The 14,211-nt window shown below is 38.7% G+C and overlaps 1 protein-coding gene across 21 annotated transcripts in view; it reads left to right on the top strand.

Moving 5' to 3' along the window:
* RYR3 (ryanodine receptor 3) overlaps positions 1-14,211 on the top strand; it is a 561,484-nt gene that overhangs the window by 677 nt on the left and 546,596 nt on the right. The gene's annotated exons all lie outside the window — the stretch shown is intronic.

Genomic DNA, 14,211 nt, shown 5'->3' with positions numbered 1-14,211 from the left:
GCAAGAATGCCCCCTGGTAACCCTCTTCTAACACAAACACAGACAGCAACACACTTTTGTGAGGGGAGACACCAACAGATGTGGGGGTGGCAGCTCCAGAACTGTCCTGGGATATTTTCTCAGTTTAAAGGAGGTTTATTTTAAAAGGAAGAAGGATTTCTTTGGCTAGGAGGTGTTAATTAGTGAAATAGCCTGCACCCAATGTAATTTTCTATAAACAGCCCTCACACCATTCTTCCTTAAGGCTTTATACAAACCTACTGACAACCAATTTGGGCTTTTAAGCAAGCACTGTTCACACATTAAGTTTGCTAATGGTGGTGGGGGAGAGTCCTTTTTCTTAACTCCTTTTTTCACCCAGTACTGATACTGTAGTATGTGTTAAAGTATAAATGGCAGGAGGAAAATCCTGTTGGTTCAAGTGTGTTCCCTCCTCCCATACCCTTATCACTCCTCATTCATTGCTGAAAATGTTTCAAGAACAGAGAATCCCCAGCATCAGTGATACAACTTTAAAAAGCTAAGATTCCAGACTAGACATGCTCACCACCCAAAATAGATGGTTGCCACACATCACTTCTGGGAGGGAGGTGGCGGCTGCCACTGCTTATGTAAACTGTTAGGTGTGATGAAGTGTCATTGGCACTTCATTGCCTGTGAGAAGTTTATGAAAAAACAGATAATCTCACTGAAGATTAGTCTTCCTCCCCTCCCCCCCACACTGCCCTCACACTCCACTGCCATTTGGAGAGGTGCCTCTTTCTCAAGATGTGCCTGATAGATACCTCAGCCTTGGGGAGAAGGTGCTGTCTTCCAACAATAAATCTTTGAGTGTCCTTCATCTTTCTAAGATGTTTCCTTCACAGAACACCCTTCCTCAATAACAACATGAAGAGCTTTGCCCCTGTGTAGTTGAGCTGTCTGCCATGTGAGATAGCAGTGACTGCTGCTGTGACCCTTTCTTGCTGTTCAGGGGGACTCTGTTGTGATCCTTTCCAGCTGAGACAGAATGAAGTGCTAAGCACATGGGGGTTGAGGGGAGGCTTTAGAGGAGTGTTTCTTCTCCTTGCCACTAGAGAACATTATAGGGGAAGAAAGCTGCTCCTCTTCATTTGCCAGGACTGTGCTTACTCCTTTTGCAGTCCCAGGTTCTCCTTGCAGGGCACAAATGCAGCAGCTGCTGCTGTCTCCTCTCCACATAACTTGCTTCCCATTTGAGGAAGTGGGACTTGCTATTAGACCCTTTCCAGCCCTCGCCTACTGACAGGGAATGATATCATTTTATTAAGTACTCTGGTACTGGATGAGGGCCATAAAAACTTACGTTATTTACACCTTCTATTGCCTGAATATTATACTCATGCATGTACACAGTATAGCAATTCTTATTAACATGTTCATTGCACTTTTTTTTTTCTCTGTGGAATTGGATGGCCTATCGGAATCTTTCCCAGACCAAAACTCATTCACCTATTGAATGTTCCACAGACTTTCTTCAGAATAGAATCTTCTACTGAACACATCCATCTCAATCAGAAAATGGACTATCATTTTTTGGACCTACAGTCTTTTTTTCTGAGTGCGTAGGAGCCCAGTGCGCTGGGGCCACTTTGCACTAGAAGTGTCTCCTTTAGGATGACATATAAAACAGAAGATCAAATCACGTGTGAGCCTTAAATATCGTATGGCATTTAAAGAGCAGCTGTTTTAACCCTGTTGGTCTAGCAAAATTCCATTTTGCTTTCGTAAAGCAGAATCCCCCATGTTTTCATTTGATATGGTGTTCTTCACTTCCAGACAATCTATTCTGTAGTTTAGCTGTGTTATCATTTTAAGACTATAACCTTCGCACATAGAAGTGGCTTAATTTCAATAATGGGTGAAGTGATATCTGTATTCATTTCTAAAATTTGTCCACTTTTTTTCATATATATTATTCCTGCCCCAAAGAGCTTGCAGTCTTTTTGTTCTATGAGTGTGTATTCAGTGCCTAGCTGATTGGGGCCTTTAAGTGCTACTGTGATGTGAATAACAGAAATAAATAATTAGACTTACTAATTTAACAATAACTCTTCATTCCCACCCCCCCACCCCATCCCTGCTATTATCGAAACATTTTGAAGATGGACTATACATTCAGGATGAAGATATATTTTCCTCTTGGTCTGTACAGTTACATAGTTGCTACAATCTTCATCTTTTGAGCTTTATTTAGTGTTGCCTTTGATAATATTTGGAATTGCTTCTTTAAATTAGTCTTCAACTAATGACATCTGCCCCAACCTTTATTCGGGAGACACAGTAATTTTGTGTGTGTGTGAGATGTCTGGAGCAAGCAAAACAAACATCTGATACGTAACAAGTGTATCTCACAATCTACCACTGTCCTTCAAAGCCCTTCCCCCATACCCTTTTGTTTGTAACATACCACAGGAAGGGGTAACAGATTATAACCACTGGTGTGTGTAAAGCAACATGCGCTTCTGTGAAACTGTGTATAAATAATGTGAAACAGCGTAATTTATCATTATTACGTGTTGAAAGGGTTGGAAAGATCTCACTGTTGGCCAGTGTGGATTGGTGAGTGAGAGACACTCTCAATCAAGTCTATCCTCAGCACTGATTTTACTGCTGTGATTGAGATTGCCAGTGACTCTTAGCCATTCTATTTTTTTTCTAAACTTATTTCTCACTTTTCTTGTTTCCAAACCAACCAAATATGAGGTAATGTGTTGAATCAGACAGCATTTATGTTGCTCCATTGAAAATACTCGCATAATAATTTTGTAACGGGGGACTGATGAAGGAAACAAAAATGAAAGTAGTTATACTCACATTTAGTGAGTGTAGGCCACACTAATTTTCCAGGTCACAGTCAATGGTGTTGGGGGGTAAGATTGATAAGTGAGTCTATGGTACATTAATGTACAATACATTGGCATTTTGCTGGACCTCATCCCACTAGACATAATTTCCATTCCCCATCCAAATGAATCACAGGTGGATCGCAACACAAATTAGTGATTCTTCTTTCCCAAGTGTAGTGACTTTGACTTGCTTTCCATGGATCCTTACAGTGTGTGTATATGCATACACACCTTTTCCCCTTAAACTTATTATAAATTCTAGCTATGGACAGAGAACAATAACCCTAACAATATTTTTTTAATTGTGTATTCTGCTCCTGACTTCAGGTTGCTGTTGTCCTCCAACTCCCCTTATGGCTTCTCTCACTGATACAATTGCAGAAGTGTGCAGAAAAAATGCACCAGAATACAACATTACATAAGAATGTATGGGTAGGAGAATTAAATTGCTCCATCTAATGTACTGTGAGTGCAGCAGTCTTCTATTTGTAAAAAGAAGGTATGGAGGATAATTTTTTTAAAGGTTTCACTCAGCGACCTAGGCGGAACACTTAGGGCTGATTTTTTTTACAAGTTTACTCAGGTACGTGTTGTACACATTTACATAGCCAGTTGAAGTAATTGTGCACAATAGTGATCTCTCATGTATCTCACTAATTATTTGGATGTACAATTACAGCTCACAGTCAAGATCATTGCACATTTACCCACCTAAACTCTTTAATATCAAGTGCTAGATTTCCATTGTCTGGGTGCGGAAAGGGAGAAGGGCATGAGTATCCGAATTAGTTGTAAGAAATTAATATCTAGAATCAATGTACTGTACTTTAGACTGTCTCTAACTCTTGGTATTAGCCAGGGTTGTTTATTAGAAAAACTAACCATAGCTTTAAAGAGTATACTGTAGCATTACACTTTGCTCCTGATTAATGTTGTGTAAAGACAGTTCTTTCCGGATAAGCCTAGCAGATGTAGTCTTATCAGATCTGCGTCCCTGGTGATACTGCAGTGTAAGTATGAAACATTAAAACAATCCATCTGCCACACAGCCGCATAATATCTTATATTCCATACTAATTATTATGTTCACTCCTGCATGCTGGTCTCCATTTTCAAATATTTAACACCGATCTGAGAGGGTTGATTCACCATATGACAGAGTGGCTGCTCATATTTTGCTAACCAGTTTGATATCTCTGAGCAGGGATGTAACTAGGAATTTCAGAAGTGTTCGAGTACTAGGGAGAGGTCTTGGACAACAGTCAGTCTCAAAACTGAAGATTTCAGCAAGCTCAGGGTGACCAGACAACAAGTGTGAAAAATCGGGACGGGGTTGGGGGGTCATAATAGCCTATATAAGAAAAAGACCCAAAAATCGGGACTGTCCCTATAAAATCGGGACATCTGGTCACCCTAAAAAGCTGCACCCGGAAGTTACAGACAAAGGGCTACAAGAGTGCCCCCTCCAACTCTCAGCATCCACCCCAACAAAACTCCTATGCCAGGCCTATTGAGGGTGGGGAGGAGTGTAGGACCAAATTAAGTGGCATTCTCCCACAGCTCCTTTAGCTCCTGTATAGCCCTTTTATGCTGCTAGAGAAAGGGCTAGAATTGGCTCCCCCATATTCTCTCTGAATTAACATGGGCATTATGTCTCTTGCCACCTAACTGTATTGTTTTGCATCAAACTAACCAACCATAAGTGGATTGCTTAGTCTGAGAAGAAACATAGGGGAAAAATTAACTCAAAAATGTAAGACAAAATTGCCTTAAGAACTGGTATGGACAAAATTTTACATGTAGTATTTTTCCATCTCTCCTCCACTTTGCACTTCTAAATTTCCCCTTGCTTTTCTTGTTCCCACAGTTTTTAACAATTGTACAAATTACCCTTTTCCTCTGTAGAGTTTTTTATATATATAAAATAACAGAATATAAAGTCCAACTCTTCTGTCTTCCATTGAGTGTTAGAAAACACCAGAAATAAAGTCTAACTTTAAAGATACTCCATCAGTATACACTACTGTACCTCCAACCCAGCCACTTTCTCGTCTTCTTTCCCCTCCCTTTGGTTTCTACTACACAAACAACACCCAGTTGTATCTGCTTCTTGGCACCAAGCTACTCAACCTCCCCCACATCCCTCCCTCCAAATAGTATTGCTCCAGCTGCTCCTATTTCTGCCCACCCATTGAGTTACCTCACCCAAAATCCTACTCCTAAAATCTTCTAATCTCGTCATCAAAAGGAGGTTTCCAACTGCATCAGCTGTGCTGGTCAGCAGCCAAGAAATTGATGACTCATACTGATTCATTGGCATGGAAAAATGTCCTTGCATCAGGACTACATCCTTTTATGGGCAGGAGGATGGTTATGACAAATGACTGACTTCACCAGGGCTGATATTGCACAGCATGTACCCTAGTGCAATGTCAATGATGCTTCTGATGGAATCTGAGGTGACAAGGTAGGAATTTTTTGTAATATTTTTATGAATCCTGTATGTGCCTCAGTTTCCCCTATGTGGTGCATTGTTACCTAGAGGGGTGGGAAAGGACTGGTTGTTCTCAGGGCAGGGTGAGAGAAATAGGTGTGGGTGTTGCCTAGGTGTCAGGGCCTTAGTCTCCATATCAGTGGAGCATCTGAGAAGACAATGGCAAATTCAATTGCCAGGAAATTGACACCTAGCAACCAATGACCCAGAGGGATATGGGCTTCTCCTTAGAAGCTGAACAACTATCCCCAGCTCAAGATTCAAGGACTGGAGAGGTATGAGGTGGGTGATAAGAGCTGGCTGCTGGAAGGAGTTGGGGAATCTCCCCTGGAATCTGACAAAGGAGGTCAGACCAAGACAACGCTTGAACCAAGGGATTCACTACCTCTTGGCTGGGCTTGAGGCTAACCTGAATGCACTATGCTTTAGCCTTCAGCTCCCTATACTATCCTAAGGACTTCCTAAGCTGTATTCCAGTTAATGAATAAACCCTAGAGTTTTGTGACAGTGTCACTGGAAATGCTTGGTGAGGTGCATTAATCCCTGAAGAGCGTACAAATCTCCATCAGGAGTCTGTCTCAGTTGGACTTGCTGAACGGAGCTCACTGTGTGAAGCAGGAGTTCTGAAGGCCCAGAGGTCCAGTCTAAGGAGGCAGTGAAGCCACATGACTTACCCTGCAGGAAGAGTGAGACCCCTGCGGGGCTGGCACACTGTAGGGATTTCTCTTAGACACTATTCCAAAGCTGGAGCAATAGCATCAATCCTGTGGAATTGAAACATCTAGTCAGCTCTTCTGCTACTAGTTAAAATTCTTCTCAAGGCATTGGATACCTGAGTATCATCCCTCTCAAATTGTGTAAAGCCCCCCATTTCTAGCCTGGGAGAACCCTGAAATATCAGCCTTCAGAGTTGTTAAATTCTTACATATAGAAAATTGTCACTGCTCCAGGGTTGAATTGTATCAATCCAGACAGCGGTAATCTTGGGCTCCAGGCAGGTTTAATTCTTTGAGGAAATTTCACAATGGGGTTGGGGGGAAAAAAGGAGGAAACCTTTCAGTTTGATGTGATTTAATAAGAGGGCAGCAGTTCGAAGCTGGTTAATGGTTTGGAAATAGAACTGGGCAGTGTTTTTTTTTTTAAACATTTGAAATGTTTGTTTGGCCCAAACAATTTTTCTTTCAGCAAGAAGTAAAAAAACCAGTTTCACTTTAAAACTAATTGGATTTTTTAGTTTGGCCTATGAACCAAAAAAAATCAATTATTTGCTCAGCTGTATTTGAAATGTTATAATTCATCTTGAGGAAAGATAGATTAGTGGGCAGAAACCAAGTGAGGCAGTCTTACTTAGACTGTAAACTCTTTGGGTCTAGTCTGTCTTTCTGTTGTGTGTTTGTTTGTACAGCACCTAGCACAATGGGATGCTGGTCCACGACTCGGGCTCCCAGGCACAATGGTACTACCAACAACAACAAAAAACAACTGTAGTCATAGAATATAACATGGATCTCCCCTCTACATGTGTGGTGTAAGTGTATGCAAATAGGGTTGCTGTTGTCCACTCCTAAACAAATGCTATAAATACAAGAAATCGTGACTAAAGGTTCTTTCAAAGTTTAGAAGTCACTTTCTCTACATACATATTTCAATTAAGACTCACATGTAAGAATGAATAAGAAATGAAATTCACTATTCAACTTTAACTTGATCACTTAACATTACTGTTTCTCATCGTATTGAACTTTAGTTAATGATTCAGAACCATACACGAGAGCTTTATTTCCTCTCCCTCCTCCCCCAGGAAATTTATTCAGTTTTAAGACAGGTGCTCTACTGATTCTAGGGTCATAAAGGAAAATCCTCCCACTCACCCCACAGCAGTATACAGTCAATGTATTATTTCAATATTCCACTTTCTACTGAGGTATCAGGTATGGTTCATGGGCAGAGAATCTGATATTGGAGTTGATGTATTGATGATCTGAAATAGTAAATCTTGCACAGCACCTAATTGTAGAATAATTGGTTTCCAAGGACCCTAGGAATCATTGTATTAAAGAATAAACATAGATGCCATTTAACAGAACTTCAAGTAGGTAGTTAAAACATGTCCTGTTTCATAGACAAGTTGCTTAATATTTAGCAAAGTTGTAAGGAATCATCCTAAAAATAACTTAGTTAAACAAAAACTCACTTAGATATTATACTATATCAATAGCAGGGAAAAGTAAAAATAGAACTGTATGAACTTATTAATCAGTTTAATAATTTCAATTAAGAAAATGAAATTTCACCAATTTTCAAATTGTTCTGTTTTTTTTTTTTTTTTTTTTTTTTTTTTGCATTTTGAAAAAAAATCAAACATTTCTATTTAATTTGGAAAAGAATTATTCTTCATTTTTACAGTAGAAATATTTGTAATAAAAATAATATAAAGTGAGCACTATAGACTTTGTATTCTGTGTTGTAACTCAAGTAAATATATTTGAAAATATAGAAAAACATCCAAAATATTTAATAAATTTCAATTGGGATTCTATTGTTTAACAGTGTGATTAAAACGGCGATTATTTTTTTTTTCAGTTAATCGCGTGAGTTAACTGCAATTAATCGACAACCCTACTAATTACATATGAGCATTTGTGACAACGCGGTTCTGGCGGAACCCAACTGAGAGTGCCAACTCAGGACAAATTGCTCAAACAGGGCAGTTACAGCCCAAGGCTGGGGTTTTTTCCACCTCTAAGGCAAATCAAACCAGCCAGACTAAGAGGACTTCGGTCTCACCCCACTGGCTAACCGCAAGTCTCACAAGCAATCTCCTTAGACACTCCAGTTTCCCAGTATTACCACCAGTGCCACTCGTTATGGGGACAAATGGTTATGAAAACCAATACCCAAGTAAAAGAAAAAGGTTCTCCTGATCCCAAAGGACCAAGCCCCAGACCCAGGTCAATATACAAATCAGATCTTACCCACAAATCACGCTGTTGCCAATCCTTTAGAATCTAAAATCTAAAGGTTTATTCATAAAAGGAAAAAGATAGAGATGAGAGTTAGAATTGGTTAAATGGAATCAATTACATACAGTAATGGCAAAGTTCTTGGTTCAGGCTTGCAGCAGCGATAGAATAAACTGCAGGTTCAAATCAAGTCTCTGGAATACATCCCCCGCTGGGATGGGTCCTCAGTCCTTTGTTCAAAGCTTCAGCTTGTAGCAAAGTTCCTCCAGAAGTATGAAGCAGGATTGAAGACAAGATGGAGATGAGGCATAAGCCTTATATAGTCTTTTCCAGGTGTAAGAACACCTCTTTGTCCTTACTGTGGAAAATTACAGCAAAATGGAGTCTGGAGTCACATGGGCAAGTTCCTGCATACTTTGCTGAGTCTCAAGGCATATTTGCCTTCTCTCAATGGGTCCATTGTATAGCTGATGGTCCTTAATGGGCCATCAAGCAGGCTAGGCAGAGCTAACACCAGTTTGTCTGGGATGTCACCCAGCAGCATAGCATAAGTTTGAAATACAGACAGTATAGAGCCAATATTCATAACTTCAACTACAAAATTGATACACACATATAGACAGCATAATCGTAACCAGTAAACCATAACCTTGTCTTAAACACCCCATTTGACCCCCTTTATACAAGATTTGCGTGCCACTATAGGACCTTGGTTGCAACAATGATCTATATGGCCCCGGATTATATCAATAATGTCACAGCATTAGCCACAATTGGGTTCTAAATCCATATTCAGATTTTGAATGTTTCAAAATTCAGGGGGTGTTTGAATGTAGTTTTTGTTTTGACTCATCACTGAAGTGCTTTTCAAAAAATAATTTGTACTTCTTTTAAAGGTGCTTTAATATAGATTTACAATAGACCATGATTCCAGTTCTTCCTGTGAAGGAAATGGAGCAACATCACACAGAAGTTCATTGTGTTGAAATCTACATAATGATCATTAAAACCAAAATCCAAAGACTCTACACTTTCTCCCCTCCTTTACCCCACCCCTCCCCCTGATATCCTGCCTGGTATCAGGAAGAATTTTTCTTTTTGCCAGTAAACAATTTTGTATTCAATGGCAACTTTTGCTTTCCTCCTAACCTTCCAGTATTGACCTCTGCTTGGGTCAGTCTGTATCAGGTAAAAAAAAAAAAAAAAAAAAAAAAAAAAAAAACAAGGCTACCTAGCCTCAAGTGAAGCTTTAGTCCTCCTTTCCCCCCATTTTAGACTTTTTCAATAATCTAACATTTTAAATCTGTATATAAAATATTATGAATCTAATATATCCCTCAGGATGAAATAAGAGGATTGTCTATAGCCGTGCTTTAAGATTCGATTCCCGATGGAGGAAGCAACTATTCACCATCCAGTGTGTACAGTTTCTAGCCTGATCAATGGGCAACAAGTTTGACAGGTAACTTGACAAACCCACTGTAGAAAAAGCGCAAGGACATGAGCAAAGTTTTAAATTTATAAATAAGATGATATTTACAGTAATTGTTTCAACCAGACCAAGCTCAGGTCATTCTCCCCTCTGTAGGGCCACCTTTAGCTACTAACTTAGTCACAAGTCCTATTGATTGAAATAGAAGTTTTGAGCAATAAATACTGACTTAGGACTCTTAGAATGAAATTTCCTCTCCTCCCCCTGTGCAGAGAGGTGTATGCATTACTTATGTCCCACCCTCTGCACAGGGGTGATTTTCACCCTGAGCAAACAATGAGAGCTTGTCCGTGACATTCCTACAATTTCATCGAAGGCATCAAGTGGATTGCCTGATCTCAGTGCTTCTCACTAATCCCCTGCCATGTTAACTGGGTATGATTCATATTGAAACCCAGCTGTGAATATTGCCTCCTGCTCAGTTCCCATGACAGTGCTATGGCCATATGTCCAAATGCTGCCAAGTGCATTGGGAACAGACTCAAAAAAAAAAAAAAAAAAAAAAAAGAGGGGATGGTGAGGGAAGAATAATAAAACCTGACTGGATTATAAAGAAATGCATTAAAATCAAGGACAGGACACAATTTAAAGGTTATGGACCACCCTCCACTCTCATTTCTATACCCTGATATAAAACATGGATATTCCCAAATGGCACTGGATAATGATGGAAGTCTCTTGTCAAGACTTATCATAGATACTAAAAGGGTGGCCCAATTTAAAAAGAATTACAAAGCCAAATGCTCTTTGAAAGAGGCATAAGTACAAGAAACCATGATAGTAGGGGAACTGTAGCCTAACCACTATTTGGTCTTATCTGGCACAAAGAATGCTAAGCCCTATCATATTATCCCTCTCTAGCTCTGTTAGACTCTTATTTGCTTAGATAACTATGTAAAAAAGCCACCAGGCAAATGTCCATTTCCTTATGCTTTTATTAACTAGTTCTGTTGAAACATATTTGGAAGATACAGGTTTATTTAAACCCAACAGCAGCTTAACCTACTTAGAAAAACCTTGAAAATTAAGAAGTACAGCATAAGGGTTCAGCAAGAGTTTGAGCATTTTGTATAAGGTACTGCGCATCCTCAACTCACATTGATTTCATAGGCTACATTGACATAGTTGCTTATTAGTATCTGGCCACACGTTTCTTTAACTCCTGTGTGCCAATAACTGTAGCAGAAGTTTGAGCAAGTATGCAACTGTAACATAAGTCTTGCTGAAAACACCAGCAATTTTCTTTTTAAATGCTCTTCTTCAAGCAATGAAAGGTCTTTTATTAAGTAAACCACTTTTGCATACTATAAATATCATAACTTGAATCCAACAAAATTGGCATCAAGATGTGTTGCAAAACTGTAAACACAATCTAAGTTTGTCTTCTCTTTTGTATGTTGGGGATGTAATTGAACTCTCCTTGGATGATATTACATTACATTTTGACACACCATGCACAAGCAATTATTTTGTCTAATACATATAAACACACTTTGGTCAGAGGAAACTATTAAATACTAAATTGCAATGTTCAAATTAAAATGTAAACCAAGACTATTTAAAAAACAAAAGGAAACCATGACAGTTAAGGACATAGTGTAAATTGTCACTTTGAGTGTCATAGTGGCTTTTTCTCTCTCAAATTTAAGTAGCTTTAAAATTTGCTTCCCTTATTAGATTTAATTTTTGTTGAATTGAACATTGTCAGAAAATACTGCAGTTGGAAAATGACCGACATTTTGCTTCTAGTTTTTTTTTTTTACTTACTTTTGTAGCAGTCCTGATTTCTTTAAAAAAAATAATTTTGATACAGCTGGCTTTTTACATTACTGGATGATGCTTGCATTCATGATGGGAAGAGATTGAATGGTCACAGAGAAATTTTTAAAAGTTGGAAGGAAAGGGAGGAAGCTTCTTGAAGTATTCATGGTTTTGCGAATAGAACACATTTACCCAATTTCTTGTAAAGTGAAATAAAGATCTTAAAGAACATCTTGAAAGTATTAGTTTTTGCCATAATTGTAGAGAGTGATGACTAGTATTTAATGCATCACTATCAAAGAACAACTCCATGTAAAATGCACTTTTTCAGAGAGTATTGAGTGCAGTCTCCTTCATGGAAAATGTATATTAAAATTTGCTGATAGAGATTCTGGTAATAGTTTAGTATATAGACCAAACAGGGATACTAGATTGTTGGTATAAAAAGGAATGATTTTTGAATGTGTGAAGTAGAGTTTATATATTAGGCATGTTAAAGAAGTTAGAGGAGTGTGACAGTTTTTATGCAGGTGGATAGTGAGTCTTTGGTACTTGCCAATGGAGTGGAATGATTCTCTCTGATGGAAAGGTCTGAAGTTTGACCAGCTGCTTAGAATTTGTGTTCATCCTCTCAGTATGAAGTGTGTGTTGTTTAAAATGACTACACAGATTAATCTGCAAACAGAGTTGCAAAACTCTTGCTGACCAGATGTTGGAACCCTGCAGGGAATTGCCCACCAATTATAGTTGACTCACTGAAACAGGTGTGGCTCATTAGACTTCATCCTCGGAATAAGGGATGAGTGAATAGCTCTCTGGTAGAGGGGCTGGTATGAAACAAATGCTCTCTGGAAGCAGCCAAACCAGTGGACAAGCCTTAGGCTGTGTTCATGTAGTGTTATTTTGGAATTAGGTTTTGTTAGTAAAGTCAGATGTAAGAGTGGGAGGTTTGTGTTTGTGGCCTTTTTTTAAAAAAAAGCCCTTTTGGGAGGCAAGTGGGGACTGCTGAGCTACTCTACCTGGATACCCAACAAAAGATTCTGCAATGCTGTTCTATGTACCAACTTCACTCTGATATACACTGTTTGCAATATCAGTGAAATGCAATAATCAGCAAATTGAATGGAGGACTAGCAGCAGGAAGTATTTTTCTGGTTCAAGTTGTAGCCTTCACATTGCAACAAGGGATTGGCCAGGCTTATTTAACTACATGGGGAAAAGGTAAGAGCATAGCCTTATGCCAGTATAAAAATGCCAGATTTGAAATATTAAAATGTGAAGTTTCTAAATTTCAAAATTGGGAAGATAAATTTACATTGATAGAATTCATGCTTGTACAAAAGTCTGCAACAAGGTTGAAAATGTGTGGGTTTTTTTAATCTCTTCTATAAAACAACTTGGAATTTATTTACTCATTAAACTTAACCAGTTTTTTTTCCACTTTATCTGCATGACTTTAACCTGTTCTTTCATGAAAACTCTAAAGTGAACAAAATGTTCTTTCTGTAATCCACAACACTCTAAATAAACTACTAAGGAGATTTAGCAAGACTAATAATTTAGGGAATAAGTAACAAGATTTTGTGGAGCAAAGTTTTAAAATCCTAAGATCTACTCTCCCATTTTATGTGCAAAATTTCTGCTGCAAAATATGTACCTGCATTTTTATATCTACAAAATAAATCTGAGTGTGTGTGTTCCTTTGTGGATGCAAGTCAGGCAGCTAACTAGGTAGTCAGGAGTACGTACCCAGCTTTACACTTGAATCCATTTTGTGAGTGCAAAACTGCAAGTGTAATTTAGGCCAGCAAAAAGACAGTCACCTTTGTGAAAATTTTCCCCCTATATCTTAATATATATATATATATATATACACCGTATTTTCCGGCGTATAAGACGACTGGGCGTATAAGACGACCCCCAACTTTTCCAGTTAAAATATAGAGTTTGGGATATACTCGCCGTATAAGACTACCCCTCTTCCAACACACACCAAATAAAAATTAAAAAAACATCAGATTTGATTTCAATATGGTAATTTTAATTCAAATGCTTATGACATGCAGGTACTTAGCAGGAAAACTGTCACTTATAAACATAAGGCTGTTTGTCATCAAACATGTAAACATAAAACAGTGCAAGTGGATTAAACTTTTCCTAATTCACTCTAAAGCTGAAAGGAAGGATAAGACAATAAACCCATGGGAGCTGCCATGCTGTTTGTTTTCTAAGCTGTCAACCAAACTGGAACTGATGATGATAGGAGGAAGATAACAAACAATAGAGAGAGAGCAAGTGCCGGGCAAGTCCCTGGCGAGTTAGCAACGCCCATCATAACTGCAAGCTATGGTATTTTTACAGGTTTTGCTGGCATGACAGTTTCCCTTTAAAAGCCTTCAAAATCCTCCTGTTCGTCATCTGATATCATAAGTACATCAATGACATCTTGTGATACATTTGTAAGGCAGTCATCGTATGGATCGAATTCCGTATCAGATGGTGTGGTCTCAGCTTCAGCTTCCTCTTCATCTTGCCACAAGTAGTCGTCCTCCATACCATCTAATGAATTTGATATGCCACACTTCTTGAAAGACTTGATTACTGTTTCTGCATCAATATCATTCCAGGCTTTTA

The sequence above is a fragment of the Chrysemys picta genome, chromosome 4 (assembly GCF_011386835.1).
Source record: "Chrysemys picta bellii isolate R12L10 chromosome 4, ASM1138683v2, whole genome shotgun sequence".
Taxonomy (NCBI): Eukaryota; Metazoa; Chordata; order Testudines; family Emydidae; genus Chrysemys; species Chrysemys picta.
This window is presented reverse-complemented; position numbering and strand designations above follow the sequence as displayed.